The sequence below is a fragment of the Odocoileus virginianus genome, chromosome 31 (genome assembly GCF_023699985.2).
Source record: "Odocoileus virginianus isolate 20LAN1187 ecotype Illinois chromosome 31, Ovbor_1.2, whole genome shotgun sequence".
Classification (NCBI taxonomy): domain Eukaryota; kingdom Metazoa; phylum Chordata; class Mammalia; order Artiodactyla; family Cervidae; genus Odocoileus; species Odocoileus virginianus.
In genome coordinates this window covers 32408205-32415755 of record NC_069704.1, presented here as the reverse complement: position 1 = coordinate 32415755, position 7551 = coordinate 32408205, and positions in this window count along the sequence as shown.

Genomic DNA, 7551 nt, shown 5'->3' with positions numbered 1-7551 from the left:
ACAAAGGAGTCACAGAGAAAGGGCTTCTGAGTCCAGGCAGACAGGATATTCTTGAAGAGATGTTTACCAGTTTCTCACAGGCTTTCGTTTCCTGTCTTAGAAAAATCACAAGGCATTCATAGGAAAGGTCAGCTGAGCTTGCTCACATTTTCACTCTGGTCCCCAGAAAACTAGGACCAGAGGTGGCAAATCTACCACTCACTATCAAGACAACCAGACTCCTAGGAATTTCAAAGATTTGCATCCTTGGAATTCTCAAGGTAGGAGACCATAGTTAAAGATTTCAGAGCTCCATGGAGATAACAGCATAGTGGCAACAAGTTTATGAATGGACAGATGAAGCCTCCCTGGATATTACTTCATGTATATAAAACAAGACAACATGGCCCCAGAAAGGATGCTCACATTAATGCCATGCTTCATGTTGTGCATCAGTACTCATGTATCCCCTGCAATGAATTCCCACTCTTCACTCTTACATTCTCCTGCCCATTAAGATTCAGAGCAGATCCAGAAAGTTCAGTTTGCTTTGTTATTGATAGTCAATTCAAAGGGCTGTCAGGGTATATTCTTCCTTCCTATGTTCTAATGTCTTTCTAATTTTTTAAACCAATGTTTTTAATGCACATCTTTCTGTCTCATGTGTACCCCAGAGAAACAGAGTAACCTGACTCCTTGATGGAGAAAGTTGAGGGTTTCCATATTGAACCAACCCTCCTCTGTACCTTGGGGACTTTCTCTATCTGCTCCCCTAATCCATGAGTGATGTACCTGTCACTCTGTTATGGCCATGACCTGACACTACCTCAGAACAAGGCACCGTCTCCCACCTGGATCCACACTCCTACGTCCACCCCCAACCAATGAGCATTCAGCCCAAGGCCAAAGCTCAGCTGACCTTACCTCTCCTCACACTCTTATTAACAAATCCATACATTGCTTTGACCTGGTCTCCCTCTTCATCTCTTTCTCATTTCTTTGTCTATGGATATTCCCAAGTAGATTGATACTTATGCTAGAGTTTCCTCAGAAAACTTCTTTGGAAGAGGTTGATTTCTATCAGAATTCTGCTCAAGAAAATTTCATGGGAAAAAAAAGAAAAAAAAATTTCATGGGTAGAGTGCAGTTATTAGGTCTGCTTGTCAAACCACAAATATTCCTCCAAGCTGCAAAATTCACTATGCCTTCACCTCCAAGGACCACAAGGCCTGGATCTGAGGAAGCTGTAGAGAGGCAGTGCTCAAGTTTGTTTTTAACCTTAGGTAAAATTAATATCTCCCTATTCTCCTTACTCTTTTATTTAGGCCAGGAAGTAAAAATGAAAAGTAAAAGTGGTAATTGCTCAGTCATGTCCGACTCTGTGAATCCATGGACTATAGCCTGCCAGGCTCCCCTGTTCATGGAATTCTCTAGGTGAGAATACTGGAGTGGGTAGCCATTCCCTTCTCCAGGGGATCTTCCAAGCCCAGGGATCAAACCTGGGTCTTCTGCATTGCATGCAGATTCTTTACCATCTGAGCCACCAAGGAAGCTCAGGGAAGCTAAACCCCTGTTTAGGCCAGGGCCCCATGCCAGTTGTCCCATATTTCTATGCCAGGGTAAGTTTATGTGTCTTGTTTTCCTTTACTGTTTTGTATAGATCCTTCAGGAGAAGAGCCTGTGTGATATAAGGGAAAATGAGGCAGAATCTCTGAGTAGCTCAAGGGAGGCTCACTAGACTCTACAGGGAGGAGGCCAGGATGGGGAAGGCAGGGTCTCTTGTACCATAGACAGGACTTATGATCCAGCAAGATCCAAAGTGCTCCAAGAAAGAAAAGCTAGCTGAGTGAAAAGCAGCTAGCTTTTCTTTTGACCATTGCAGATGCACAAAACTTACCCTCATGGCGGAGTAAGGCTAGGCTGCCTGAGTGCAAGGCTGAGATGGTGGACCAGAGGCTGTTTGAATGGTGTTCCTAGTCTACTTGAAGTCTTACCTGATGTTATACCAAGAAGAAGTCTAAAAAGGAATGAAAGGAGATGCTTGTTATACAACTCCGATCTTAGGTCTTATTCTCAGACTTCATTTCTTTTTTGTGTGTGATAAATTAATACTTTTGGTAAATTCTTAAAAGTTTTGTGAAGAGCATAATTGCATTATCATCACATTGAAACTATTTCTTTAGTAAAACATGTAAAATATACTGGTTTTTACAACCTTGTTTATTTATGCACTTAAAATATACCTCAAAAATGCATAGTTTATGTGTGTTAGGTATACTTAAGTTTTTTGAAGTATATCTGTATTTTAAACATATGTCTTGGCAAGCGATGCTCTGGTTTATTTCTTGCTGCAAAGGTCACTGAATGTGCAGAGGCAGACGTAAAGGTAAGTTGATATTTTGGATTTTTCCTTTTAACTCTGAATTTTTCTTCAGAGAGGTTGAAATACAGGACCACAAAAATGAGACAGTAGGATGATTCTTTGGTCTTCTGAGCATAATCACATTTACTTCACTTGTTTTTCATTGAAAAATAAGCTACCACATGAATCTCATAAGTTAGCCTGGGCCTTGCTGACAGAAGACATAGAGCCTGAGGGAAATGGTCTTCCGCAAATAAAAAAAAAGAAATAAGAACCAAACAGCAACATTGGGTAAAAATTAGAAAAATCAAGATAGAAGAGACACCAGATTTCTTTTTTAAGTATTTGGGGCTTTGAACCTCATGTTTGGAGCAGAGCTGGTGACAGATTCTTTTCTTGCTGTTACAAGTTGGTAACTGGAAATTCTACTCAGATGAAACCACAAATACATTCCCAGACAATACGCTAAGCAGAGATTCCCCATGTCACCAAAGGGCATGTCACCATGTAGGCCAATGGGTGAAGTCCAAGAAAGCAGGCCTTGATGAAGATTCCTTGATCACATTGGGCAGTAGTAGGTAATGACAATTTCCACCCAAACCCCGTGTTGTGTGGGCCCACCTGGAAGCACACTTCCTGTCACCATCTCAGTGAAGCATTCCTGACCCTCAGCTTGTCCTGGTGCAGGGCGATTAGCTCTCTTTTAAATTTCTTTTCTTTTTTATAAAAATTTATTTATTTATTTATTTATTTATTTTTCTTTACAACATTGTATTGGTCTTGCCATACATTGACTTGAATCCACCATTGGTGTACATGTGTTCCCCATCCTGAACCCCTCCCACCTCCCTCCCCATCCCATCCCTCTGGGTCATCCCAGTGCACCAGCCCCAAGCACTCTGTATCACACATCGAACCTGGACTGGCAATTCATTTCACATATGATAATTTACAAGTTTCAATGCCATTCTCCCATATCATACCACCCTTGCCCTCTCCCACAGAGTTCAAAAGACTGTTCAATACATCTATGTCTCTTTCGCTGTCTCCCATACAGGGTTATCGTTACCACCTTTCTAAATTCCATATGTATGCATTAGTATACTGTATTGGTGTTTTTTTTTTTTTTTTCTGGCTTACTTCACTTTGTATAATAGGCTCCAGTTTCATACATCTCATTAGAACTGATTCAAATGTATTCTTTTTAATGGCTGAGTAATAGTCCATTGTGTATATGTACCACAGCTTTCTTATCCATTCATCTGCTGATGGGCATCTAGGTTGCTTCCGTGTCCTGGCTATTATAAACAGTGCTTGTCTCTTTCAATTCTGGTTTCCTCAGTGTGTATGCCCAGCAGTGGGATTGCTGGGTCATATGGCAGTTCTATTTCCAGTTTTTTAAGGAATCTCCACACTGTTCTCCATACTGGCTGTACTAGTTTGCATTCCCACCAACAGTGTAAGAGGGATCCCTTTTCTCCACACCCTCTCCAGAATTTATTGCCTGTAGACTTTTGGATAGTAGCCATTCTGACCAGCATGAAATGGTACCTCATTGTGGTTTTGATTTGCATTTCTCTGATAATGAGTGATGTTGAGCATCTTCCCATGTGTTTGTTAGCCATCTGTGTGTCTTCTTTGTAGAAATAAAACAAAAGACCTCTATATAAAAAACTATAAAACACTGGTGAAAGAAATCAAAGAGGACACAAATAGATGGAGAAACATACTGTGTTCATGGTTCAGAAGAATCAATATAGTGAAAATGAGTATACTATCCAAAGCAATCTATAGAGTCAATGCAATCCCTATCAAGCTACCAACGGTATTTTTCAGACAACTAGAACAAATAATTTCACAATTTGTATGGAAATACAAAAAAAAAAGCTCAAATAGACAAAGAAATCTTGAGAAAGAAGGATGGAACTGGAGGAATCAACTTGCCTGACTTCAGTCTCTACTACAAAGCCACAGTCATCAAGACAGTGTGGTACTGGCACAAAGACAGAAATATAGATCAGTGGAACAAAATAGAAAGCTCAGGGATAAATCCACGCACCTATGGACACCCTATCTTTGAAAAAGCAGGCAAGAATATACAATGGAGAAAAGACAATCTCTTTAACAATGGAGAAAAGACAATCTCTTTAACAAGTGGTGCTGAGAAAACCACTTCTAAAAGAATGAAACTAGAACACTTTCTAACAACATACACAAAAATAAACTCAAAATGGATTAAAGATCTAAATGTAAGACCAGAAACTATTAAACTCCTAGAGGAAAACATAAGCAAAACACTCTTCGACATAAACCACAGCAGGATCCTCTATGACCCACCTCCCAGAATATTGGAAATAAAAGCAGAAATAAACAAATGGGACCTAATTAAAATTAAAAGCATCTTCACAACAAAGGAAACTATAAGCAAGTTGGAAAGACAGCCTTCAGAATGGGAGAAAATAATAACAAATGAAGCAACGGACAAAGAATTAATCTCAAAAATATACAAGCAACTCCTGCAGCTCAATTCCAGAAAAATAAAAGACCCAATCAAAAAGTGGGCCAAAGAACTAAATTTCTTTTTTAAGAATTTACTTATTTATTTATTTTTAGCTGCACTGGGTCTTCTTTGCCACTTGTGAGCTTTCTCTAGTTGCAGTGAGTAAGAGCTACTCTCTACTTTGGGTGCACAGGCCTTAGAGTGCAGGCTCAGTAGTTGTGGCACACGGGTTTATTACCCTGTGGTATGTGAGATCCTCCCAGACCAGGAACTGAACTCATGTCCCCTGCACTGGCAGGTGGATTTTTAACCACTCTACCACCAGGGAAATCCTGATTGGCTATTTGTGCAATTTCTTTTTTCTTTTTTCAGAAGGGAGCCCAAGAATGAATCAGACTAATGATGAGACAAACAGTATTTTTCTAGCTCAGTTGCCACCTCAAATTCCTGACAAATACTTCTGGAAATTTCCCAGAACGGACCTCACAGATGCTCTGTGGACCAGCTAGCTCTTCTGGCTGCAGGTTAGCCTAGGTTTCCTGCCCCTAAGATGCACCAAAGGCTGCAATATCCACCTGCTGATGCCTGTGCCAAAGATACTGATGTCTGAGTTGCTTTTCTGACCACATTTCTGCTGATCGCCTCCCAGGGGCTGTTCTTGCCAGCCTTTGCTCTCATAAGTCATCCCAACCCTGTGTGTTTATGATTTCAAAGCCACTGTCCCTATTTCCTTTTATTACTGAAACTTCTGGTGTCAGTGTCAAGGGGCCTAAAATATTAGAATCTTACTGAGATTCTGTTAAAATGACTCTCGAATTCTTGGCTTGCTTGTCACTGCCTACTCCAGTTGGCCTGCAGAACATATGGGGTGATAGAAGTGTGCTGTAATCACTCCACCTCTCTAGCCCATGCTGCAAAATTGTGTGCCTCAAAAGTCTTCCCAGAAGACTCCTCGGGGCCTCTTGGATGCTGAACCAGAACATCCCTGTCACCACCATCCACACTGCAGGTGGTTCATAGTGCCCAGTGGGCATGAGGATCACCCTAAGTATGTTGTCCTGAGGTGGGACCCAGGCCTTTGGGGTTTTCAGTTCACCAGTGATTTTCACCCACCCGAGGGTTCTTAGTACTGTTTTGCACTTAAACATAGAGACACATACAACTTTGAAGAAGATCCAAGCAGTTTATTTTTTACTCTTAGAACATTTTTACACTTATCAAGATTTTGAAGGTAACAATGTTCATTGTAGCCATTTGAGCATAAAGATGTGCATAACAAGTGGCACAGTGGTAAAGAATCCGCCTGCAAGGCAGGAGCCACAAGAGACAGAGGTTCAATCCCTGGGTTGGCAAGATCCCCTGAAGTAGGAAATGTCAACCCACTCTAGTATTCTTGCCTGGGAAATCCCATGGACAGAGGAGCCTGGCGGGCTAAAGTTCATGAGGTTGCAAAGAGTTGGACACAACTGAGCAAATGAGCATGCATGCATGCAACAACAAAGTACAAATAATACCTATGCTAAACCCATTCCACTCCCCCCACCCCAGGTACTAGTGTTAATAAAGTAGTATTTTAAACTTTACTTTGTATTCATGAGAAGGATATGCCCATAGATATATGAGTTGTTGGCTAATTCACTTACAAACCTGTCTTTCTTGCATTGCCTTGAACGTAACCCATCTCCTTTTCGATTAGAGGCATACCTTCACCTTGGGGAGAATTATGTTTCTAGCGAGAGGAAGTATAAGAGCTGGGTCAGTGTTCTCCTTCTGATACATGAAAATAAGATCTCTGACCTGGCAGAAAGACAATAGCCTGGCAAGAGAGGAAAGCTTTTCTAAATTTTTAAGCAAGGAATGCTGGACAGTCTCTTATTGACTCAGCATCACCACTTTACTCTTCTGAGTTTTTCTCTGAGCTACAGCAGGGACTCAGAGAGTACACTCTCCAGCGTCCTTTTTTATACATGGTTCTGGGTCTGAGTTTGCAGGAAGAGGGAAATTTGTATGTTGGCCTCCAAGCCGAAGGGAGAGACTTAAACACCTACAGGCTGGCACAGGTCTGGGAGTAGGCAGGGAGGCCACCAAGGTCAAGGCCTCAGTGGTAACAATGTAGTTCAGGGTCACAGAACAAGAGGAACCAATTACATTCATGCATTTATTCTAGAAGTGATTCTCCTGCACCAACTGTGTGCCTGACACGACTCTTTGAAGGTGCCAGGAAGGCAGCAATGAGCAGAACAGAGCTAAATCCTGGTCCTTGTGGAGGTCACTGGGAGCAGGGACTTAAGCAGAGAGGAAGCTTGTGTATAGTAATAAGTGGGACAGAGCTTCTCCCCCAGAGCACAGTGGAGAATAGCAGCTGGATGGGCTACCCTGGCCCCTGTCCCTTCATTAGCCACAATCCCTAGCAATAACTTCACCAGATGCCGTCTTGGAAAGAGGATGGAGAGGAGTGTTAGACTCTAGATACCCACAAAGACCCGTGCTAACCTAGGGCAGGGATGCTTGATACACAAGAAGGGAAGGGGGTGCCAAAAATGCAATGATTAGCAAGCTTAAGTTTTCCACTCTCTAGACATTTAGACATTCCAGAAGAAGATTTAGTTACTACAGAAAATAAGTACACACACAGCCTAGAATATCCTGCTTCCCAGGTGGCTCTCATGGTAAAGAACTTGCCTGTCAGTTGCAAGAGAAGTTAGAGATG